Raw genomic sequence first — 27,405 nt, 5'->3', positions numbered from 1 at the left:
AGGTTCCTCTGTTGCAGTAATCAGACCATGAAAGTCATCAGTGTTACCTACTCAATAACAGCAAGCTTAAGGACATTTCTTAAATGTTTCTTAGTCTTACATATGATAGTTTTAGATATAGGCTCAAAAGGGAGTTGTCAGTGGCCTCAGACTTGGATTTTTCCGACAACCTACCCTTTCTTTAGACATCAAGAGAGGTTAAATCTGTTATGGGGCACCTCAATTCAGAGAGAGGCACCCCTGAAGCCCCAAAACCTGCCTGCTCTAAGTGGGTTCTGCCATCCGCCGCAACAAGACAAAACATATAAAGCTTTAATGAAAAGTGACTTTAATACAGTGAATATACAATATGAAACACAAAGAATGTAACTTCTAAATCAAACACCTGAAGTTACCCATCCCCTCGTGGGCAAAAGTCAACCCAAAAGGGATTGGCCCAAAGCAAGGCCTGAAAGCCTGCCACAAGACTAAAGCACCTTCTGGCCGGGACCCATGGAAAAGGGTCAGAAATGGCCAGACAAATCTGAGAGGAAAAGAGCAAAATCAAAATCAATATAAACACTGCCATGGTCACCTCCCTACAGGTATCTCACCCACATCTGCCTTAACCAGTCCAGGGTCAGGAAACAAGCGCGGTTTCTTCATCACATGTTTGCTGCTCCATGTGGCTTCCTTAGGTCTCCTTCTCCATCTGCCTTCCTTCTCTCTTCTCTCTCCTTTTTCTCTGCTCAGTTCCACCCTCCTTCTGGGTGGGGCAGGGAACCTGGAACTTCCCTTCTCCTAGGGACCACCCAGTTACAAATCCAGTGTTAGTACATGTTTGTTTGTTTCACCAGATACCTAAATAGAAAGACTGTATTTATGCTAATGGATTTTAGGCAACTTTTTTTTAGTTGAAGAATTAGGAAAAACAGATTTGGGGAGCTACTGTATGTGATATTTTCATTGTATAATATAGTGCTGCTTGGGTAAAAGTGCAGGTGGATGTTATTATTTTAGACCAGGGTTGGATCCTGATTCTTCCAGAGCACTGATAAGACAAAACATTGCCTCTGCTTTTTTCTTTTCTTGTTTAAAAGTTTAACATAGGACTTTCAGAAATTGCATTAATGTAATAAATGGTTATTGCATTTTTAGTTAATCCCATGTACACTGACACATATATGTAAAAATACCTACTTGAAATTCTTCACTCTTCCTTATACAAAAAGAGCATGGTACGTGTTAGCAAAATGAGCCAGAGATAAAATAGTAAGATTAAATTTATTCTAAAAGAAAGACAACAGGCAAGACCAGGCCATTATTTATTGAGTGCTAACAGAGAACTCTATCCTACCTAATGTTGGGCCAAACATGAGGGAAGACATGCTTTTCTGCTGAGTGGTCTTGTCATGTCAGTGTTAGCATATAGTGTAACATCTTGTCTAATGTAGATTGGGCTATCTTAGATCTAGAATAATAGATCACCTAAGATTTAGATTATCTTAATTAGGATGTTGGCAGATTGAAATGGAAGGGCATTCTTGATGCAAGCAAATGAGTAGTAAATGCATTACCAATTCTACTTCTTCCTTGCAGAATTCTTCTTAGAGGTAGTATCTGATGTTGTTCCTTCCTTACTGAACTATATAAACATAGTCCTGATATGCAGTATCTAGGGAGAGCTCTTTCGTCTACTGTGGATTCTTCAGTAGCCCTTTTTTTTTATTATCAGAAGGGCAACTTTTCTTCAAAAATGTTTTTGAAAGACAGAAACAAAAGTGAGTTATTTCTTTGAAGATCAGTTGTGGTTACTAAATTTGTGATAGAATGGAATAAAAGATCATTTCTCTAATCTCCTTAAGGCATTTAAATTTGCATATTATCAGATGTGTGGGTGGATCCAACATGAGGGGTTTTTAAAGATAGTCTGCTACTCTAGTGAGATAACTGAAAAAAATGATTGAGGTTAGACACATTTTGTGTCTGAGGTTAGGCACATTTTGATGAAAATATTTACTAAGGCAAAGGACAGCCGATGGTGTCAGCCTGTCATGTGTATAAGACTATAAATTATCTGGATTTTTTTCATACTATACTTCCATTTCTTGAAGGTAGAAACTTTTGACTCAGCAGTAAAAGTCTGGCAGTAAAAGTCTTTGGTGTCTGTTATCAACAGAAGGAAATGACATTGACTAGTAGGTAGTTTGTTTGTTTGTTTGTTTTTTTCTTATTAAGTCAGTGTGCTCAATTTGGAATCTATAATGCCTAGTGTTGCAAAGATGCATAGTATTAGTTACAAACTCACATTCTATGGAAAGCTGTTCCCTTTTATTAGCAGAACTCACATTTTATATTCAGTCTAATGTATTATAAAGTAATATAGAGTAAACATGATAGAGACCTTTTTGATGCATAGTGGATCAACATCTTTTCAATCTTTAAATGTTTAAGCACAAAAGGAAGGCAAGATACGGAATTGCTTCTAAAAATGCTTTAATAAGTAGATTCTTTGCAAGTGTGAAACAGTAACCTCAGTGTGTGACTGACACTTTTTCCAAGTCTGTTGTTTCTGGCAGGGGAACAGGCTGATTTGGGGAGATCCCTGCTAAAGGGATTACTCTGCTCTGGCTCTTGTGTTTATCAAGTTATCTGGACTTCTTATGAAGCATAAGCTTTCAAATAAACACACAACTCAAGTTGGCACCCTGGATACTCTTAAATGCTCGCTTAACATTTTTTATACCCAGTTTCTCCTATCCAGTGCATTGAATAAAAAAAAATTAGATGTCTAGCTTTTGCTTTTTCCATCTCCTAGGAAATTTAGCTGTAATATAGCCATTTGTGTGGTTCTGAGGCTAATAGAGGTAGATATTTTTTCAATGTACTGTCATGCTATTTGCCACCAGCACTCACAAAACATTCCCAGTCTTACCACCCACTGCTTAAATGAATGTTAATGTTTCTCTGGAAACATTAAGTAGATTGGAGGCCCTGCTGGGCCAAAACCCAGGGACCCATCTCATTGCCACTTCCAGGCCATTTGCATAGGGTTGGGGTATTTCCTTCTCATCTTTATATTTAGTTGGCCTGTAGAGGCCATAGCTTGTTTACTTTTGCCCTCTGCATGGGTAAGCAAGGCCATGGATCTCACTGAGTGGAGCCAAAGCAAGACACTGAGAAAGGAGAGAGAAGGAAGGAAGAAAGGAAGAAGAAATAGAAGGAGAATATAGGAGATAAATAAAGATGTAATTCCTGTGAAATAGAGAGAAGCTAACTGTTCTTCTGCTACACAGAGATTATTCACTCTCTCTCTCCCCCAACCCTCCTTTTAGCAATGGTAGGGTAACAGAAGAAGAACTGACAATGAATTAGGAAACTAGTATAATAATTAAAGGTAGCTAATATGAAGCAGTAGTTGTGGTAATGTGATATTATGAAAGAAGAAATAATAGGGTTTGATATGTATGGGTTGGAGACAGAGTTAATGATGATTCAAAGGACTGAGCAAGAACAAGATAATGTTATTATTAACTGAGGGTAGACACATTTTGATAATGTATAACCTGGACATAGATGTTTTTGTAACCTTTGCAATTAATTCCAAAGTGTATTCAATTTGGAGAACAATGATTTAGGAATAGAAGAAATCTGAAAATCATCTATGTGGTTATGATTAATACTCATAAAAATGCAAACCTGAAGCCTCAAGTGTGGGGATCAGTGCTCTGGATATAGACTTGGCAGGCCACATGGGAATAATAGCTGTAATCTTGGAGTCCATTTTGACAAGAAAAGACTATTGTATGAGAATAAAGGAGAGGTATGGTAGAACCTTGAGGAATGTTTAGGGGATTTGAGACTAGAGATGCCACATTAAAACTGGAGATTAAGTGAGAAACTACATGCTCAACAGTGTAACTCTCAGCTCCTGCCTTTCAGACTGCTGGCAAACAGGTGAGACTTGAAGTACAGGTCAAAGGAAATTTTCATGGGACAAGAAATGACTGAGCATGTTTGTGTCCTAAAGAATAGAACTAGTGAAAAAGAGACAATTGAACAAAATAGCTTAAAAATGAGTGAGAAAGAAGAAGAATAGCTATTGGCACAATGATTCAGATAAGGGAGAGGAAATGGAGCTCCACTCACAGGTGGAATTGTAAGTTTGGGGAAGGGAAGATGTATATTTTGAGATAAAGGAGAAAGAGGAAATATTGTGTGACAGCAATAAGGGGGGAAGGAAGCCTAGAGATTAGAGTGAAGGTAAATTTAGTGTGATTAGTCAGTGGGGGAGTTATTTGAAGGAGGGAGTGTTGAGGGTGACTAGAGACTTGAAAGCAAAGTAGGATTCAAATCTCATCCTCTCAATAGAGATTTTTCTGTAATTTTCCAGTCCTGAGTGGCTGCTGTCCACCTCCCCCTACATCTGTATTGCATTTGTTGCCACACATTTGGTGATTAATCATACACAACCTTGTGACACCATGGACATTGTCATTTTGACCTTCTATCTACATCTTTTATAATTAAATTTTATATTATATCCACTGTGACTACAAACTCCTGAGGGCAGCAAGTACATCCTAAACTTCACTGTTTTACTCTAAAATTTATTTGATCTAAAATTTTATTTTATTTAATTTTAATCAGTTGATATGTGGCATTCTTATTAAAGCTAAAAACAGACCCACTTTGTCTTCTCATCTTTTTTAATACTTTATTTTTGCTATGTAAACAATGGCACAATCCTCTCTTACCATCTGCTTCTCTTTTCTACAGTTCTCTCGGATTTCCTTTGCCTCTTGCTTTTATTGTAAATAAAACAGTTCTCAACAGAGTCATTTCAGTTATTTCACCCAAAATAACCTGTAATTTATATAAAATTTAAAAAAATGTGATCATATTATTTTTGTACTTCCTTAACTTAGGTATAGTTAGTTAATTGTTTTAATAGGTTGTTCTCTTGTAAAAAAAAAAAGTATTTACATAGACTGCTGAAAGAACTCTGAATTGCTTTTTTTGAAAAATTCTAAAAGCATCTAATGTGATTTAGTAGCTGACCAGCAAGTTGATAAAATTTGTACTTTTTGCTTCAAAGCTTTCTAACAAGATTAGGTGTGATTGAACCTGAAAAGGTAAAGGTCTCTAAATTGACATAAATTCAAAGGGCAGAACTGGATCATATCACTATTTGAATCTCTAACAAAGTCTAATCTTTGACATACTATATTTGGTGCACTATAATCTGTGTGCATACACATCCTTCTAGTAAGTGATGAATGAGGGTTAGCTAACGCAATAAAACATCTACTCTTCTAGAAAATACAGGGTTAGGAGGTCTGCTATGTAAAGTGACCTGGATCAATTCTCTGAAACACCATTTTTCCAAACCTGCTGTCAGTCACATGGTACCTGTTCTGGCTGGGAAGTGCCCTCTGGCTAAAGCAAGTAAAACCCAGTCATTTTTTTGAGGGGAATTTTTGGTCCAGTGGTGAGACCAGAGATAAACTAGTTGTTTCATCAATATATTTGAATTCCAGTAATATTTTTGAATCTTCTGAAGTTCATCTATAAATTGAGTGCAATGTATTAATTGTTTTTGACAGAGGTAACATTGGCTTACAACACTGTATATGATTCAGAATTATAGCTTCTCAGCTCTTACATGTTGTTGACATACACTAATTATTTCCATCAATATATTTGAATTCTAGTAGTTTCTAGACCTTCTGAAGTTTATATTTTGATGACAATATACATTGAATTATGAGAAATTTTGAAAAGCTCCTCTTTGTCTTAGCTCTTTTCTCCTTTTTAGGTTCTTATGCCCAAAGTGTGTGTGTATTCCATTGCAGTAGGTAGTAACCATCTTATGTAAATATGTGATTCTCATGCTAAGTAGGTTCAGTAGTTTCAGTGACATTGACTGTTATAAGACGATGTTAACTCATCTAATGTGTTGGAATTTTTCTATCACTCAAGACTTTGAAGATTCCATAACTGCCTGTTGTGGCTTTCATTTTTTTTTTGCATTAAATTTTGTTGCATTCTGGAATGAAATGAAGTCACCTTTTTTCTTAATAAGTGAGAACTTTGTAACTATTACTGTTAATCATGAATTGAAAATTCATACCCCCATTTTTTTGGCTTAAGAATTAACTGTAAAAGACAAAACAGTGATGTCAGCAAAGCTATCATTGATGCTCTGATTTTTTTTTCTGTTGTAATTACTTTTGTATTTTATCAAATTTTCCGTTGTGAATTCCTGCTTTAGACCTTTGACAAATAGCATCTTCTGTCATTATCTGCAGGGTCTTTTAGTCTTAGTTGTTCACAAAAAGCGTAATAATTATTCTCCATTGGCTAGCACACAAAAGAGAAATCAGGTGAAAGAGTTTGAAGATAGAATCTCTTTGTAAATTCTGCATTTTAAGCTGGTCACACACCAGCTTCTTTCAATGAATGCCTTGAAATATAAACTTGTAGTGTGTACTTTGCTTAGGCAATCAATAGATCGTTGTTTGCCTATAAAATAGTAAAATTGGATATTAGGAAGTATAGGCATATTTCTCATAAAAGAGAAATGGGTTGGGGATTTTGTACTAATGATATGATTATCCATAGCCACATCAAACAATGTTTATTAAACTTAATTTAAAGATACATGGACTGATTAATAACCATTTCTTCTCTTTCCTGACAGAATAAGCTATTTTGTCCATCTACTCACCTTCTTCTAATATGTGGTTCATTCCATCAACCATGAGTATTTCTCTTGCCATCTTGATAGGCTTTGGCAAGCACCCTTCTGATCATTGAAAATTGACGTCTCTACAGAATTTTGGGAAAGGGTTTCTTATAGAAAGAGACAAACAAGAAGAAAAGCCTCTCTTTCACACTCTGAGTGCTTTCACAGAGTTAGGAAACTGAATTACTATAGTCATGTTGTCACTATGAGTAGAACTAGGTTGAGCACAATCCCTATCTGCCAGTGATGATAGAGGACAAAGATGGATTCCTTATTTCATCAGACAACTGAATAATTAAGCCTGGAACTATACATCTTCAGCATTTTTAATATTTCCCTTTTTGATTAGCATCTTTTAATGTGGTTTGGATTTCTGTGTTACGGGGACCTCTTCACTGCTTTAATGAATCTTTGTAGATTGCTGACTATTATACAGTTTGCATTTTTATATACTAGTTACTTCTCAAAATTTTATTTTCTCTACTTTTTTTTTTTAAACCCACTGCTATACTGTCATCTTGTTTTTAACCTCTTTTCAACTTACTTGCTTCCTGGTAACTGTGGCCACAGTAACTCCATTGAAATTATCATTATCAGTTTCATCCTTGACTTCTTGGTTACAAGCCTTAGCTCTCCAACCTGTAAATAAAGCAATTGATCTTGATTGGTGATTTTTCTTTTTAATTATTAGCTGGCAATTTTCTTTTTTTTTTCAAACTGAATGTTAACTTATAACCTAAATGAAATAAACTGAAGTGGAATTTCTTTGTTCACATAGAACCTGGGGGCTTTGCCTTTTGCTTAATGCCACCTGAGCCTTCGGTAGCCCTCTCTGTCTCCAACTTCTGCAGGGTTTGCAGGTTCCATAGATCATAGCTCTTAAACCAGTCTCCAACTTGACCTTCTTTTTAGTGCTTCTCCTGCCTCTTTTCCATTTGCAGTGTAGTTTTCCTACTGAGAAAGCATCAGTGGTTTTCAGTTGCCTACTTATAAAGTTCCTTTCTAGCCTTGTTGCTTTAAATCTTTTTTGCTGGCAATAGCTTGATAGTGGTGTGTCATTAACCCCTGCACCACCAGGGAGGCTCCAGAGAGTCCTTTTTGTTTTCTGCCACAGCCACATGGAGCTATTTCTTACTTCCTAAATTGCCCAATTTGTCCTTTTTTTAAAGCTCTTCATTTTACTCCTTGTTTTGCCCATCTCTATCCATTCTCCTTTTCACTTTACCCTGTGCACAGCTAAGTAAAAATGACTCAATTTCCCAATATTCCTATAGCATTTGTACGTCAGTTATAGCACATATCACATTCTCTCTTTAAATTTCACATTAAAGATATTCCTCAAGCTGTGAAGGATGGCGACTCTTTCTTGTTCTTTGTTCTGTACATTGCAATGCTCTGCACAAGTCCCACAAAAGCTACTCTCAAAAGAGCTTGTTAACGAACAAAAAATTTGGAATGGAAATCAAGATCCTTCACTTTTACAGATGTTCTTTAGGTTATTTATTTTGTTACAGGGCACCCAAATGTGAATTGGGTTGCCTGTCTGTGGGTCTTCACCCGTGCGCTTACGATTCAATCATATTATGGACACACTCAAAAGGTTAAATAATGGATTTATTTATAAGGAGAAAGGTAAAAGAATAACCTAGGGAAAGAGGGAGAGAAACACAGGTTAACTAGGATGTCCTACCAGTTCTGCTGACTTGGACTCCACCAGCACGCCGAAAACCGATTGAGCCCCAAAACGATCAGCTGCAAACCACCAGGTCCCCCCAGAGCCCTCATGTCCGGTTTTATCCCAACCTGGCTGCTCAGCTCTGCCCTCACGTCCCGGCATGCTTCTTCTTGGTACTGATGGACTTTGGAGTTCCAGCAACCTGTACCTGTTACAATTTCTGTTAGATCTTTAAATATTTGTATCAGTTTTGTAATCTGATCTATAATCTATCCAATTATATTGATTAAATTGACTAAACTTAATTGATGTACTGGGATTGAGGTCAGTTATATGAAACTAAGGCAAAGTATCTTTTATGCACAATGCTTTATTTACAGTTTTATATTTTGTAATAAAGAAAAATAAAGCAACCTATCTTACATGTGAAAATTTGGCTTTTTGACAGTTAAAGTAACACAGAATCACTTAGGAGTTAGTTCACTGATATCCTAAGCATACCAACTGTGAATTAATGGAAAGTGTGGTAGCTGTGCTAATAATACTATACGTACTTTTTAAACACTTAATCTTAATTTAAATAATTGTCATAGAGTTCCCAGTGAGGACAATCAAATGTGTAGTTTCAATAAAGTGTATACCTTTTTGTATTTATCTTCCTGTTTCTTGTAGTTGCTATAAGATTATCATTCCTAAATAGAATGTCTTTGAGACTTTCATTAAATTTAAAAATAGTTACAAAAGCTGGTAAAAGAAAGAGATAACACTATACAATTACTTAGTGTCTACTGTTTCATCTTAGTTACTTAGTGCCTCATAATTTTATTAATATCTTTAAGTACAATTGATAAGGAAAAGGTATGCCAAGTTGGTAAATTTTATATTTTAAGAAAACTGTATTAATATATCCCAGAGTATAGTAGTGTTAATATAAGGAGACATGCTTTGTAGGGAAAAAAATAAAATGGTGTTTTTCAAGACTAGTGTTAACACTTTCTTTTTTTCATAACTGAGGATGAACTGACTTTGAAGCTAGAAACAATGATAGAAACAAGTAGACATATTATTGAAGTAATGAAAATAAGTCCATATATTATAGGTCATAAGCAAATGGAAAGTATGTTACCAAGAAAGAGAATTCCTGCTCTTGTACCTATATCTGAGGAATGATAATGCTCTCCCTTGTAGTTTTATTGAAGAGATTAAAAATACCAGGAAAGCATTTTCTGAGTTGGATGGTTGACTAATTCATATGTGGTTGCTTTGAAGGCCAGAGATACTTTATTTATTCCTAAACTCTTGTAGTTGCTGCCAGGGCAAGAGTCTGACTCCTTGTTTTTGTTCCATAGTGGTTGGGAGCAGGAGGATGTGATCAGCACAATCTAGAACTTTGAGTGGGACTTTGAACAAAGGTGGATCACAGCACCTAGAGACAAATATTGCCACAAAATACTCATAGCCAATGCTGCACAGTAGGATCCTTGAATGGTTGCAAGGATGGTGTTGGTCAGAGATGTGAAGGTGCCAGAAAAATCAGTCCCAGCACAGGTCATGCCACATACCAGCCTGTGATTCTTTGGATTGCTTTTGAGTCCAGAAATTCTGTCCCAGTAAGCCCCACAGAATCAGTATGCAAGATGATTTTTTAAAAAAAGATTTATTTATTTATGCATACAGAACTGGGGTACAGGCCAGAGGCTCAGGGATGGTGAGAGGATTCACCAGAGACAGAGTGGGGAGCAGAATAGGCAGTTCAACGAAGTACACTGCTGAGGGGAGCAGTAAGTGGGTCAGGAGAGGTCTGCCGTGCCGTGTGGATCACCTCCAGGGCCAGGGATTGAACTCATGCTGAAGTGGCTTTAGCTTCTTTGTGCTATGTTTTAACCCTGCTGTGCCACTAGGGGGGGCCTGCAAGATGATTATTTTTTAACTCTAGCATTACAGTAGATTCTGAAATTAGCAGATAGGGAACTGAACTCTTGAATTAATATTTGAGTGTTTGTTATTGTTATTGAGAATAGTATGATACCTAAGTAAGGATCTTTGATGTTAAGATTTTACTAACATTATCTACTGATCTATAGCAATTTGATTCTCTTACTGTGCATTATTACTCTTGCTAGGTCTGGTATTCTTAGGTTAACATTTGAAACATGACAATTGGCTAGTAATTTAACACTAACAGTTACTGATATTTTTCCGCTCCCAACACTTTCCCAATCCTTATTCATTAATTCTGTAGTACTAAGTTTAAACCCAGACAGGAAAATGGGTTGTTTAAAAGTGAAATCAGGCCCTCCCTGGTGGCGCAGCGGGTTAGGACGCAGCACTGCAAGCTGGCCGTAGCTGCGTCAGTGCTGGTTTGATCCCCGGCTCCAGAGGTGATCCACATGGCGTGGCAGACCTCTCCCGGCCTGCCCGCTGCTCCCCTCAGCAGTGTACTTCGTCGATCTGCCTGTTCTGTTCCCCACTCTGTCTCTGGTGAAGCCTCTCGCCGCCCCTGAGCCTCTGCCTGTACCCCACTTCTGTATGCACAAATAAATCTTAAAAAAAAAAAAAAGTGAAATCAGGGAAAGGCTTGGCTCTTCTGGCCTTGTGCATGGGAGAGTCTCAAGTCCTTTCTGCAAAATATTTGTTACTTTGCTGGTTAACTACCAGCAGTACCCCTCTAGAGAGAAGAGGACTGTGACCATGCAACATACCAAGGAGACTAAAACAGAATAAGTTAAGGAAGCTCTACCTACTTTAGTTTTTATGACCAGGTCTTTCAAACTCCCAGCACATGAAACAGTATTTCTTATCATAATAATTTTCATATCTTTGTCTCATTACAAGCACTGAGCAAGTGGTCTCCATGTTTGTCTGTATCTTACTGTTGTGACCATTAATCATCTCTTAGAAGTATTGAAATTTTGGGCAATTAAGGTTTGGCAGAATCAGTAAATGGGCTGACAATTTGGGAGAGAAGAGTAGAATGACAAAGTTTACAGTTAATAGTGGCAATAAGCAAAACTTGTGTTGAAAACTCAGAGGTGTGTGGGATTTGAATAAAAAGATGTTTGTTAAGATGAGCTTATTTTAGTTATTTTTCAATACATCAAGAAATTACTCACCTTTCTTGAAAAGAAAGATTTTGGGTTTATGAGTCCAAGATCCCACACAGAGCATTGGAAGATGCTTTTTGGAATAGGTAAATGGCAGTTAAGCACTATCTAATAAAATGGATAAAAATATGCTGCTCCAGATAAATAGTCCTGATTTTGTAAAACATTTGATTTCCTGCATTCTGTATCTGCCATGATATACTGATACTATTAACAGGAAAGATATGAAAAATAAAGAGTCAGCATAGTTGTTACCTAAGCCCATCATAACATTTTAAATTGCTTAAAGTTGCAATCTCCTAAAAAGAAATTACAGTTGTTGAATGCCCCATTTGGCTACTTGGAAAGATCTGTAATTCAAGTGGCTCAGGACTTAATTCTTAAGAAATTTGGTTTTACCTTTTCTGTGCAAAAAATACATAACGTTTTACATATTATAAAAAAATATGAGATGATTAGGTCAGGAAAAAATAGACAAGGAAAAATAAGAAAACATACCTCTTTCTCTGTTTCATAACACTGTGGTAGAGTACTAAGTAAGACAAACAACCTTATAATTAGAAAGAAAATCATGAGAAGTTATTTTTATTCTAAAAATCACATTAATGGCTTTGTCTGCAGCATAGTTATTACCAATTGCCATTAACTTGTTGGCACAAACAGGCTTAAAATTTATTTCATATTCTGTAGCCCTATAATTTTTTTTTGAAAAAGTGGCATTCAAATGGTGTAATTAAAACAAGTAGAATAATAAACATATATTTATGAAGGGTTGTGTATATATTTGTTTTAAGTTAAACAGATAATTTAGTGATTTTGTGAGTCATACAGTGAATAATTAAAATAAATTTAAATTCAAAAATTAACATTTCAATTTCCAGTTTGGTGAACATAAGCAAATTATTATAAGTTTGTTTTCACTTCCTGCAAAGCATATTAAAATTAACTTTTCCTCCATTTAAGTAATGTGTATAACTAAACTTCTTTCCTACTGTGAAACAGTTTCATTTATTGCTATTTGTAAACTGCCTAGGATAGATGCAGAGCGGATTGGGCTCGAAACTCCTTGAACAGTTTCTTTTGAAATAACACTACATACGTTAAGCTCAATTACACATCCAAACAGCCACAGCTCACTTTTGGTAATTTATTCATTGATTTAACATAGTACCCAGAAGAGCCATGCCTGCTGTCATTTTTGTAATATATTATGTTTTAAATATACTCATGCTCACCCATGCACACCATTAAGGTGTGCATAAACCTGTGTTTTTCTCTCTTGACAGCTATAAATGTTTGTTATTATTACACAAAACATATGTTCATGTTGTTTTTGTCTAAATTATTCTATCTGGGGCTATAAAGTTTTAATGTTATTAGTTGCCCTTAGAATTTTAATGTTTCACTGCTGTAACCTTCTTAGGATTTCTGTGCAATTAAATAGAAACTATTTCACTGCAGCCTGGAAGAACAATATATTTTATACAAATAAAAAACCCTCTTGCTCCGTTTTCTTTCAGTCTAGTAAAAGTCTTTGCTTGACAGTTTTCTTTTGGTCTATGAAAACCTTATTTGTAGTTCAGCCTGAGCACCAGGTCTATGCTTTTCATCTGTTGCAAGACCTGAGTTAAAGGCTATTTAAGCCAAAGGGATTGTATTTTACCAACTCTTCAGGTATCATTTCAGGTGCTATTTGGTTGACTGCACTTGGGCCTGGCATAAATCTAATATGTACAGCGACCGATAAAGAGTAAATGGTAAGCCCACATAATACCAGATACGTGTCTAACTTGATTTGTTTGTCTATCTTTGTTCGTGAATGATTTTATGTGCTAATCAGTGGGAACACTAGCTTTTGCTTGAGTGATAAAGTAATCCCTATACTTGGTCTAAGTCTCATTCCAGTTAGTCAGGGTTGTGTAACATTGGTGGTATAGTGGTGAGCTTAGCTGCCTTCCAGCTAGTTACAGTTACAGACTGATCTTGAAATTTGCTTTCCCCGTACATAGTATCAGTGAGTTGCAAATAATTTGCATTTTACAGATTCGGTGTTAAGGGTATCTTGATTTGTTTGCCTATAGTTCTCTAATTAGAGCTAGCAGATCCACCTCTACTCCCAGGGCTTTCTTTACATAATGCTGAGGCTAAGTAATGTCACTGACTTTTAATTGACCCTCAGCTGCAGTTTTATTTTCTGTTTTCTGATTACTTCCGTTGTCATCACCCTAAAATCCATATTGGATCAGATGGGACTCCAGGTCAAAAGCCTCGCCACACATAAGTCTGAACTATTTAACAAAGCGTTCAGGATGTTCCTTGATTCAGCACCAAAAGCCTTCTACAGGCTCACAGGCTCTTAGTCCTGTGGCAAAATCCATAGCTGAGCTCTACTGCTCCAACACCACAGGTCCAACCCTCTCTCTTAGGACAGGGGCTCTTTCTTGTCCACTTTCTACCCATTCATTATCTGTTGCTTCCAAATCCAGCGCATACACTGCTTCATCCATTAGGTTCTTCCTAATGCTTCCTGTCAAAACTAATCCCATCTACCACATTCCTTCAGCACTTTGTTTCTGTGTGAGTTCTCATATATTTTATTCTTCTTCATTGTTGCTTACTAGAATATAAACTCCTTGAGGACTGGAACAATATACTGCTTTCATTGTGTTTTCCTACAGCTGCCTTGCATAGTTTGTAATAGGTGCTGTTTTATTGGCAACTGAACAGTATTTCCTTTTCTTTCTTTAATCTTGAAATAATAGAGTATCACTTCACTGTTATATTGATATCAGGTGAAATTTTATTCAATATTTCTGCCTTTGTTCAGGCTTTATGGATATAAAAAAGACCAAAAGCATATCCAGGAGACTTAAAGAAAAATAGATTATATATCTCTTCAGAGCAACACAATATGTTAGTAGAAATGTCCTTGTTAATATATTCTTTTGCTTATATCTGAAAGTACTGTCAGGTGGTCAGTTCATTTTGTATCTGTCCTCTGAGAAATCAAAGATGATCTGGCCTTCATGCTTTGAGTAATCTCCTGCTGCAGTAAAAACTCAATGTGAAAGTCAGAGGAACAAAATAAATGGACTTTGAACTGGGGTATCTCTTATATCAGCATTGCTTGACTTTAATTTGTAGCTTAATTTGGCTTGTAAGAAAATTAGGTGTTTGTTAATCAGTATTTAGTATTATTTTGTTTTCCCAAATTGTGAATTTGAGTTGCCATAAACATTGGAATTACTGTCAAGTACTATACAAAAAGGGCATTATAATGGGTTTATTCTTTTTCCTTAACTAGTGCCCTTCAATAACTTGCATTATGGAACAAGAAATTCTCAATATTCTCAGGGACTGGGCTGACCAATACATTTTTTTAACATAAAATTGGGTTAGTGTCCCTTCCCTTTCTTGTCTGGCATTACCCCTCCTTCCCTTCCCATTAATGGTGATCTCCAAAAAGGAAAACAGGAAATGAGGTTCTTAAAGGATTTTTGGAGGTCTCATTAAAATCACCCTTTTAGAGTTCTTTTTGTCTTCCATACTTTCCAGTTTAACACCATATGCAAAGCCCAGTTGGAAAGAGACTTAGAAAGTCACATTTAACTTGTTTCTTAAGCCTTCTTTTTCATTTATTTTGTTCTTTGGAGTGGTCTCAAATGGTGAGATTAACATCCTTAAGAGGTAGCAGTCGCAGCTCAGGAATAGTAGGCCTCCTCTAATTTACAACATTTTAATTACATTTAAAGTTTTTACCAATTATATGGTAAACCAGGGCAAAAGGAGGTGAGGGTAGGGGGTTGATGTGGAGCCTGGGCAGCTTTCTCTTGTAGAAACAGAAAAACCTGAAATGAAAAAATGCAACATTTGTGGAAGAATGAAGATAACAGAGAATGGTAAATTAAGGTGCTTGGTTACACAATAATCTCCCATAGAGCACTCATTACTGCTAAATAATTGACTGTGTTACAGGAAGGTTTCTCAGTGAGGAAAGGGTCAGGGAGGTCAGTTATCTGGTGGTAATGACCATAGCGGTCATTAGAGGGTATTAATGCTATTAAGAATAGAATCTTAACTTTTTATTGAAGTTTTTATTTAAATGATATTAGCTTCAATTCAACTTTTAATTGAGGTGCAACCATCCAAATTCTACAGCCAGGCACCAAGAGGTAATGAACATAAAATTACATGTTCTTCTGATAGGTTGATGGGTCTTTATTAGAATTTCAAGGGCCTCCACAGAGCTGTTATTAGACACAAACTGCTCTGAAGTCTTCTATTAGAATTAGGGCTGGGTGAATGATTTCAGGAAATAATTTCAACCAGGACCACTGGAAATTAACAAAAAAGAGGAAAAAATCAGAGAATAAAAGGAATATTCTTTTTTATTTTGCTTTTCAATAAGAGGTAAAATAGTCCATGTATATGACTAGATTTGGATGCATATAACACATATGTAGTTCCTTAAATATACATTTAAAATACAATATGTTTCCATATTTCCTACATCCTGCACCCTACATTCTAAATTTGAAGGAAGCTCATCTCTCTTGAGAATTGCACAGATTTGTGTCATCTATTCTAAAAGGATAGCAGTATCTGTGAGAGCTTAGAAACAAATAAACATTTTATTAAAATATTTGAGTTGGGGCAAACAAAAGTGAAAGTTAATGTCAGAATTTTGCTATCCATGATTTTATAAATAAGCTGTGTCCTAAACAAGCCAGTTGCACTCAGAGCTCATAGACAGGAGGGAGGGATGTGCAGTTTGGAATGGGAATCTTATATTTTTCTTTCTTTATGAACAAAAGAGACAAAAGGCAATTTCAAGGTTCATAATTTTACCTCTCTGAGCCAAGAGGGAAGGAGCTATGGGTAGTGAACATTTCATAAACAAAATCGCCGATACCTAAAACCTTTTGTTTAATCATAATCGAAAACTTTGTGGAGATTTGCTGTTAAGTTGGTTGGCTGCCATTTTACAGGAAAGAAATTTGCTAAAGGAATTGATAATGGCCCTTTCCCTTTGGAAAAGGATTTAAACTACTTTACATTTTTGGTATTTAGCCAACATTTTGTCATTTAGACTTGTCATATTACTATAAAAACATCATGCATCATAACACAATATAACTATGTAATTTGCTAAGTGCTATTTTCTTGAGAAGAAGAGAGACAGAAATGAAAAAGAGCCAGTGATTTTGTTTTTCAATGTGAAAACCATTCAGTGTATTTCCCCCCCCCCCCCCCAAAGGCCCTGTAGAAGAAACTCTTCAACTAGTCCCATATCACTCAATGCTCAGGTGTAAATGGGATTCTCCTGTAAGTATGAAAGGACAATTCGATGCCTTGTTTCTAATCAGAGAACATATAAGTAAGGTTATGACATACTCCAGGGCAATTAGTTGCATATAACTGTTACTTTGTCAGGAAACTGGAAGGTTTAGGCCCTATATTTTTAAACACAACTAATCTTCTTTAGTTCTTTAAAATTATGTCCTTTGTAAATAGTAACACTTTGTCTTATTACTTTAACTAATCAAACTTTAGTTTAGAATAACTTCAATGTGAGAGTTAAGTAAAACTACTTCCTAATAGCAATGTCAATATGGTTACTTCTGTGTGATACCTGGAAATTCATTATTCTGATTTGTGGGGTTTCTCTTCTTCTGTGTAAAGAAGAGACAACTGTCTCCTCTTGTCCCCATTAAATAAAGTTGTCATACTTTAATATGCACATTTTTAATAGATGATTTCATCTTATTAAACTTAGACTTTGAGAAGATATTGCTGCATAGGTCCATTTAATTTACTTCAAACCACCCTTAAATTGAAATTAGAAATAAGGTCCCAGATGAGGATATCAGTAGGCAGCTTATTGTTCAACATTTAGAAAATAAAGAATTTTTTTCAACTATAAAAAGAATATAATGGTAAATTACCTCATGTTGCCATTAAGGAAAAGAAAAGCAATACAATGCATTACGTGTAGGAGCTGATGAAAACTTGCTAGTGCCAAGGAGTTTTGGGTATCAGCATTGATTTTATTTCTAAGACATTTTTGTAATAATTTTTGCAATGGTTCAGGGAAGAAAAGCAAGATGCTTTTGTCCAGACAAAAAACATTCCTATTGAAATGAATGCCACCTAGTAGGACTTAGATTCCAGCAGTAACTCACAAAGCAGTGAAATTATAGCCTGATAATATGAACCCTCAATGCACTTTGAAATTTGGGGTAAAAGGTAAATCTTTCCACATAGGATTTATAAAGACTGCTTAACAGTATTACCATTTCCTAATAACAAAGGGTTAGTTTTTAAAATATTTTAAATGATTCATAATTCTTCTCGACACTAATAAAAATAGATATTCATTGACAAAAATCTGTAAGCTAGCCAAAACAATATGAAATCATCACTATCTTATCATTGAATGATAAGAGTGGTTAACTTTCTTATGTATAATATTTCTTTTTTCTGTTGCCAATATGGTGAATTTAAAAGAATTCACAGATTGTACAGAAATTTAAATCAGATCAAAATGTCTTGTACGTCATGTTTTCTTTTAAGAACTTCCACTCTAGTGTCTCACTTTCCACAAATAGTATTTTATTTTGTTTGAGAATTTTTTCCCTTATATTTATTTTACTAAAATCTCACATTGAGTTTGAAATAACCTATCTATTGTCCATGTTATTTCCAGTAAATTATTCCTTGAGCACCTTATGTGTGTATATAAGTCATGATTAACACCATTTCTGTGCTTATGCAAATAAACTCATGACGTTTATAATGTCAGGTTTTATATTTACCAATTTTCCACTTTTCCAAATGCTTTCTTGGATAGTTTATGATTCCATGATTGGATTTCATGACTGATTAGTTTATGCTTTTTTAAGATTGAGATTAGTTAGATTTTAAATAGGTTTTACAAATATAGCAAAACAGTAAACACTATATATTATAGTTATGCTGTTGCAAAAAACTGTGAGAAATACTTTTATTGATCTCTTGAGAGCAGTAATTGCAGCATGAAGAGATGGGATTCTATTCACATTCTCCTAGTATTTCAGAGTTCATGTCCATGATTGAACTTAGCACTCCAGCATTTCACCAATAAGATGCAGCTTATGAGACACTCTAGTTACTCTTTTGAAAGTAGCCTTAGAATAAATGCTGACGTTGCCACATAAATGAGACATTTAAAATGATTGTAAAATTTACAGCAGCATTTTGATTGTCAATTTAGGTAAAGTCCTTTAGAAAGCAAATATGATATATTCTAGATGTGGTTAGGTTGTGAATTGTCAATGGTCTTTTATAAAGAAGACTGTCTTGTAGGTCATTATATTCAATAAGGTCTAAGACTTCTCACACCTTGCTGACATTCTAGTAACATTCCACAGTATTTAGAAAATGACATTTTAGAAGATAGAGAGTGAGACAATTTCCTCTCCCAGTTTTCATCATTGTATTCATTCCTTTCCTCAGGGCTAATACATATTTGTCTTATTTTAAAAATGGGAAATATGAGAGATGATGTTACTGGACATCTATTCTTCTATGAACCATTAACTATACTTCACCCTTCTTGCTAAGATAAGAGCAGTATTTATTGAGCATCTGATGTGAAAAACATACATTGACTTCACATTTGTAGATTTGCAGAGACATGTATCAATGTCTCAGAATCCAAACAGGATTGCTTATTGGGGAGCTAAAAAAGAGATAAAAGAATTGGACTTTGGGCCAGAAAAACAGCGACCTTTTGAAATGATCCTGAAATCTATAAATGAGCAGTTGGGACAACAAGAAAACCAGACAGACAGTGTAAAGCTAATAATTTAGATTTTATCTTTATAGGTTTGAAAACTTTCACTAAAGGACTTTGAAATTGCTCATTCTAAGAATATCAACACATCATTTATATTTGGTTTAATGACTTGCACATTTTGAGGTTACCTTTTAGCACTAAAATATATTTAGTTAATATACTTATTTGTATCATATATATTTTGTATGCAACTGGAATATTTTGTTAAGTCAGCACCCACAAAGAGTCAGCAGGTAAAATCATCTTAACTGTAATGCCATCTAGGATAAAAAATGAAGAAGGTTTGAACACATGTTAATTGGGGTCCTTTTCTGTTTACTTTTCTAATTTAATTTTAATTGTTATGAACAGAGTATAAAGGATTCATATCCACCCCACCAATTTATAAAACTGTTTCAGTATTTGATAGATTTAAGTAAAGGATGATGAAATCATATAGTATAAGGCTTTTTACATAGGAAATATGGGAATAAAACAGCATTTGTTTTCTTTAGGATAGAGCCCTAGATTGGGGAAAAACTTCAATTTCTTTATGAAGTTTACTCACTTCGGTATGTTGCTTTAAGTTATAGTGCCAGCATCTGTAAATGACACAGGCTTCCTTTGGTAGATTGCATTGTTGTTCCCATGATTTACCCCCCTTTCTTGTAAGAGGATTAGACTCCTCCATACTATCACGTGACTTACAAACCTCCTGTAGAGGAAGATGTACCCTATCTCATCCATATCCAGTTGAAGCTTGGCTGTGTGACTTGCTTTTGAAATGGTAGTGGGCAGATATGTTAAGAGTCATTACATATCTTTGTCAGCAATCTGGCTTTTTCCCTTATACTATAAGAACAGCATGTCCAAATAGGGGCTTCTTCTTCAGACTGGACCCAGAAATGAGATGGAGAAAACTCACAACTTACCACTGTCCTCATTGACATACAACCTGAGTGATTAGTAAACATTTGTTTTTGTAAACCTCTCACATTTGGGAGTTTTCATAGCAACAAAACTTACCAAATACAGCAATGTAAGGCCTGATCAAACAAATATTTACCCTTCTTCATCAAACTAGTCTGTGCTTCTGCATATTTCCCCAACTCCAAGTCTTGCAATACTGCTGTTTTGCTTGCAGACTTCCTTGGCTCCATAGCTCATATTCATTCCTTTCCTATTTCTAAGGTGATGCATGAAACTTATTTTCTGTTTCTACTCCATGCACCCTCCATTATGAGTTGCAACATTATACTCATTGTCTCCCAGGACATATGTGTGTTCCATCGTGGTTAAAGTGGCATCTGGATTCAGAGAGCCCAGGAGTTAATCCTGCGGGATGACCTTGAACAAATTACTCAAGCTATCTAACCTTTCCATGTCCTTATCTACAAAATGGGGTTAAGAGTACCAACCTCACAGGACTGAAATATTATCTAGTTTTATGCATACAAAATGTTTAATGTGGCACAGTCCTACGATAAATGTGTAATAAGTGTTAACTGGCCTTTAACAGCAAGAAGTAGTTTTTGTGTGTTATCTGAATTCTAATCAAACTTCAAGTATGAATTCAAAATCCTCTTTCTCTGTGAAGTGTCCCCTTACAGTTTTTCTTGGTGCTTTTACTTGCTTATGTCTGTTTCCTTCTGGTTTTATGCTTTTTAAAAATAGTGAACAATTTAACTCTATTTCCTTCTATACATCTAGGAAATCATGCCATTGAAACTCATTGATAGTAGCTCTCTTGTTGATTTTTTTTTTTTTTTTCATTTTGAGAGCTAGTTAATGGGAGGAGAGTGGAGAGGGAGTGAAGGTTATGGGTGTGGAGTCAGAATAGTACTTTTAGACCATTCTATAAAGTTGACATCTGGTCTAATATCCAGCTTTCCTTCCTAAATATAACCCAAACTCAAGTCCTGTAGTCATAACAATAGGTATGGTGTTGAGATAAAGATATGAAGAGTTCAAAGCAAAAGGAAATGAATTCCAGGCACTAGAGTTAGTCTTCATTGTAGAACTCAAGCAGGATTTCAATATTATTGAGTTTAATCTCAGGAGTTTTGAAAGAAAAGTTCATTCCTGCTCAATGAAATGTATCTTCTGCCAAGGTCATGTTGTCTTGTATTATTTGAGACACACTGCTGAGTACTTTATTAATTATTTTCAGATTGGAAAATAAAGTTAGAACCTTTCCAGGAAACTCTGAGAGTCAGTTTATTTTAGTGAGGGTATGGGAGCATGGAAAAGCAACTTGCCAATTCTATACAACTGTGAAGAACAAGGAATTATGGAAACTTTGTTGTTTGAGTCATGATCAGAGTAAAAAAATCTTTGCTTCAGAGCTTAGGGTATATATGTTGTGTAAAATAAGTAACTGGGGCTCTGTGTTTGGGTGTTTTATTGTCCATTTAATTTATATTTAAAAGCATAAAACAAACAGCTGAGTGATCCCTCTATAATTATTAAATTAAAAGCAATTTAGAACATACTATTCTCAGAAAGAGAATTTTAGCATTAATTTAGCTGTCTTGTTGATGGGAGCTACTGGGTTAGACAAACGAGTTAGGCCAAATTTGGATTGAAGACTACTGGTAGAAATAGACTGTGGTTATATTTAAAGTATTTATAACTATAATTGGGGAAAATAATGTTAGATATCTTTTGGGAGTATTTTGGTGGGAAAAAGATTGTATTAATTGGACATATTTTACTAAAAACAAAGAATTCTGAAAGTGATTATAGTATTTACTTTTTTTTTAAATACTAATACATATATGAAAGTTGTAGGAATCTGTATACTAAACCAAAAATGGTAGAAGAGATTACTAAAAAGAGCAGGGTATTAGAAAGCCTTGTTTATTAGCTTTTGTGAGAAGAATGCGACACCATGCAATTTATTCATTGTTTGCTGTTAGATCTCAAGAGACATTAAATCCATTATTAGGCTTACTGATTTACATGCAAATAGTGATCTTCTCTATCAGTTGTAGATAGACTAGTATTTGTAAAGACTTTGTTTTTGCTCTGAAATGTTTTGCGTGTCCTTAAGAATTATTTAACATAAAAGTATCCCTGTATCTATTAGACATTTAATTTTTTTTATTTATTCATATAGCATTGGGGTACAGGCCAGAGATGTGGAGGGTAAGGGGATTCACCAGAGACAGAGTGGGGAGCAGAACAGGCAGATCATCGAAGTACACTGCTGAGGGGAGCAGTGGGCGGGTCAGGAGAAGTCTGCCAGGCCATGTGGATCTCCTCCTGGGCAGACAGGGATCGAACTCCTGCGGAAGTGGTTTAAGCTTCTTAGGGCAGTGCTTTAACCCGCTGCACCACCAGGGAGGGCCCTGTATTAGACATTTTAAATAAAAAAAAATCCATATACCTTTAAAACATACTTTGAAATGCAGCAAATGGTACAAGTGCAGAAATACCTACATACATAAAGCATAATTGCTGGCAATTAAATGACTTGCCCATCAAAACAAGTAAATGATATCTGTTTTATTTTAAATTCATGGATGCTACCTTCATTAGAAGTGTTAACTTATCAAAACATCATTTGTTGCACTTGAAAAATGATAAAAAAAAAGTTTTCCTCAACTTCATGATGGATTTTGAAAGCTATCCCTTTGATGTGTGAGTTCAAATCAGGACAGCTAAATAGGAGAGGAGAGATTGAGAGTTAGATATGAGTTTTTCTAAATTGACAGGCACTGTGAGTAGAACTGGTGATTCAAAGTTCAGAAAACTACTGTCCTGCCATTGATACAGGAGTTCAGAGTTGTGCTGTGAGTACAATGTAGCAAATAACAGTATTGGTAAAGGGCATCTGTACCAGGCATCACAAAAGCTTTTTAGTTGAACTATGGCAAAGACATAACACTGTCAGGGAGCAATACTTAATCATATTTGAGTGTGAAGGAAGGAAGAAATGATATGTGGTTAGGTCAAGGAGGCATGTAAAGGGAAGACTCTGAACTAACTTGTGTTTATTCACACAACACGTTAGTATGATATAGAGATAGAGACCTGTGAAATTCATGGTTTCTCCTATAGCAGTTTTGAACATTAATGGAAGACATAAAATATAGTCAGGAAAGCAGTAAGGATGTGAGTAAGTTGCTTGGTGAACTGGCATTTAGTCAATGACAGTGGGAAGAGAGAGGAAAAGATGGGCCCAAGAGATGTTAGAGAGATAGAAAGATCTTTGTTTATCCTATAAGCTCTATTTATACTTTCCATATCTTTAAAATTAGAATAATAATAATAACATGCACTTCATAGGATTGTTGTAAGGATTTTAATTATAAAGCACTTAGCCAAGACCTGGCACATAGAATAGGTTCATTGAATGTTTTGATACATCATGCTACATCAGTAGAACTAGTAACAGGAAGGAAGGGAGAACATAGGTAACTGATGGCTTTTGATCTATGGTAAAAAGTGGTATATTCTAAGAGGTACCTAGGTGAGAGAGAGGGGCCAATTCTGAAGAAGAAAATACATATTGTAGTATATTCAGGAGTAAATTTAGGTTGAAGAATTAAAGAAAAGGTAGATCATCATAACAAGATATTAACTATGAAGATAAGGAGAACAAGATCATAGTCAAAGGGAAATGTTATATAAAGGTTTTATTTTGTTGTTTTGTGTCTTTGTTTATAACATGTAAAATACTATATTCAGTGAGTCAAGAGTCAGAACTAATGTCAAGGGATCATGTAGATTAGAGAAAACAGGAAGTCAAAAGAGAATTGACACCTATGCAAGTATAAGAAGTGCTGAAGACACATCTCTAAAGAGTCATTAACAATGAGAGAGAGAGCACTCAGAACTGGTGCTCAGAATGGAACATGGGAGTTCATATTCACATCCTAGATATGGAAAGAATGTGATTTGGGGAGTATGTTGTAGAATGGTGTAAGTCAAGGAACTGGAATATTGGAAGCATCTCTCTCACATACTTTGGAATTATCCAGAGCTGGCTAAAGGTCAGGGGAGAGACAAAAGAACCTGAGAAAGGTGCTATTTTCCAACCAATAAGTCAGAAAAAATCCAGGAGTAATGAGCCACACAGAGAGGTTCAAGATGAGTCTCAAGGGACATGTTTTAAAATCATGTGAAGGAGCAATGGTTTGGGAAAAGCCGTGAGGGGCATAAAGACTATATATATCTTGGTGAGTGGAGAGGGAAAGAATAAGCCCCTAGAGCTGAGGAAAGGCCTAGAGGTTGCTAAGGGGAAGGCAAGTTGGGAGTAGTACTGGAATATGAGTAAGTTCAAAGACAAAAAAAGAGAACTTATTTTTTGAGTAGTAGTGAAGAATGGCCAGGATGTGAGAGGCATGATAGAACTGACTTGTCCCAAACTTCTATTCTGATATAAGCAGAGGCACTAGAGGGTAGCAGCAGCCTAGGCCCAAATAGATAATATTTTCAACTGTTTTGTTTGCCTCTGTTTTGTTTCTTTTCCTCTTTTGAGAAATACAACATTTTGCGTGTTCATTGTGTATTAGTATTTCAAGGCAGGTAATTGAGGAAGAGTGAGAGAGTGAAAATTTAATCAGCAGGTGATTGCATATTGTGATGAAACCTAAAATTTGTTGGATTTTTTTTGAAATAGTGTTGTAAATGAGAGGACCACTTTTTCTATTTCTTTTTCCCCCCCTTCCTCTTTCTCTTTATTTTTTTCTTCTCTCTTCCATTCAAGGGACATATACTGTGTTTCAGCTACCAAAGCACTGTGCTGGTTGTTGGTGGGCTAACTTATTGGAAATGGAAATTGGTTCCTAAAGTTGCTATCAAATAAGGAAAGCAACTAATAATAAATATAATAATAGCTTTAGTGCTAGTAAAAAGCATGAAGTAAAATTAGGTAATAAGTGATCTCTTCTAGAAGAATAGAGGAAGGAACAACTAAAGAATATGAAATGCTTTATGAATTATCACTCTAAATTTCAAAATCTAGTTGCCTTCATATATATAGGTATACACACACATACACACAGGGTTTACTTTAATTCTCTATCATCATGATGACTGATATGGTTGCAACATATATTTAAATATATTGCTATTTACAGTTCACAATATATTAATGTTACAACCTATTGACACTTAAAATTGAACCCTGAAGATGATTAAAGGAACTAGAGATGATCCAGAAATGTCTGTGTTGTTTCTGCATGAGTGTATTTGAAATTATTGGTTGTGACTAAAAATTGATGTGTTCTAAGGGTAGAAATAATTTACTCATGGAGAAGAGGTTCCAAGAATATATCAAAAAAAATTTTTTTCAGAGAACATGCTGCAGCAATTTTCATTTATCTCAAAGTTAGAACTAATGATTAATTTGATTAATTATGTCTGTACAACACCAGACATTCAATACAAAAGGAAAATCATTCATTTATTTATTTATTCCATTATCAAAGTTAATTGAGTGCCTTTCATGTGTTGGGACCCACAACAAGTTTTTGGGGAAGTTACAGAGAGCAAAACTTGTTAATATGTTCCCATATGAGATTTGAGAAAGATGGAAGGCAATTAGCTATCTGCACTATAATAATAAGATTGCACCTATGAAAAATGCCATTAAGGCGAAGTCCAGTATGTTAGGAGAACTTGTGTTGATTTGATCTAGTCAGAGATGTCCAGTAAATGTTTTCCAAGGAAGCAAATGGAGTGGAGTTTTGAGCCATGATTAGATATTAAATAGTAAATGTCAGTGGGAGGATGGGACTGAAATGTTCTCAACTGAAGAGAGTATTGGTGTTATGTTCCACAGTAGCAGGAGCAGGAGTGCAAGAAAGGCCATGGTGTGGGATAAGATTTGGTAGGGAAGTCACAGCCAGCCTGCTTGAGACCTCGTAGTTTTTCTTTGTTGTGAAGGCAAAATACTTAGCAAGTAAATTCAATTTTTATTCATATCTTTTACCTTAATATAGATACATCTCAAGAAAAATGTCTTTCTCAATAATAAAGTGAGGAGCGCATTATTGTCATGATAGAACATTTCAGTAAAATATAGAAATGATAATATTCTTCATTTTCTCATTCCTGTAAAAGCAAGATAGCACACTCCTTCTTCACTCATAAAATAAATATATAAATAAGAGGAAAAATAAGATCTCTAGCTTCTATCTTGTTTATCGTAATCAGGATTAGCTTTATCCTAATCAACAATCTTATATTCAACCTTAATGATATTTCATTAGCTTCTCAGAACCACCTTTCCTGTCTAGGTCTAATTATATCTAATGTAATGTATCTCAACTCACTATATTAAATCATTTTTTAAAAAACATTTTAAAAACATTTTAAAATCACTCCAGAGCTTTGATTTCGGTTTTAGGATTGAACTCTCTTATTTCTTTTTGGGGTTTATGACCTTTCAGTTTTGTCCTCAATGTTTCTTTAATCTAGGGAGGTGAAGGTGAAAGGAGAAGAGAATTTATAAATATCTACATAAATAGAATGCAAACACAAACATCTGTTCTAATCAGTCCTTAAAACAATTCATTCATTCAGTGTGTTTCACATTGTAAATAGAGACCAGTTCTTGCTTAACAGTTTTATATTATCCCTCACAGATAACTCTCAATTGATTGAGGCACATCTAGTCATAGATTTTAATATCCTATTATTACCCAAAGAGATCAAGGTTCTAAACCTTATTAATACTAAGCTTCAAAGAGTGTGATTTAGAAATGACACATAAATACTATCTCAGAGAAGGTACATGGCAATGGCCTGTGATTCTTTGTTACAGAAATACGCAAACAAAGCAATGTTTGAATAAACATATGCAAGAAAAAAGATCAAATATGTGAAATATAAAGAATCATTAGCTGTTCCCATTTCTCTTTGATGATCTCTTGGTAGTATTTTTTCATAACCAATTGCCTTTGAATACATTACCCAGAGAATTCTCAGATATTTTTCAAAACACAGCATAGAAGTCATTTTTGGTGGGGATACCTGATAAATAGACTGCTATTCTTCTACTCCCTGGAAAATCCTTGTGAATATTTTCTTCACTAAAAATAATGTTTGACAAAACTGAATCTTTGAAATCTTA

General features: G+C 35.2%; 1 protein-coding gene across 1 annotated transcript in view; it reads left to right on the top strand.

Annotated features, from left to right (window-relative positions):
* The window catches only part of AKAP6 (A kinase (PRKA) anchor protein 6), a 412,455-nt gene that overhangs the window by 208,770 nt on the left and 176,280 nt on the right, over positions 1-27,405 (top strand). The window lies entirely within an intron of this gene.

The sequence above is a fragment of the Condylura cristata genome, unplaced genomic scaffold (genome assembly GCF_000260355.1).
Source record: "Condylura cristata isolate star-nosed mole 26May11 unplaced genomic scaffold, ConCri1.0 scaffold00013, whole genome shotgun sequence".
Taxonomy (NCBI): Eukaryota; Metazoa; Chordata; class Mammalia; order Eulipotyphla; family Talpidae; genus Condylura; species Condylura cristata.
This window is presented reverse-complemented; position numbering and strand designations above follow the sequence as displayed.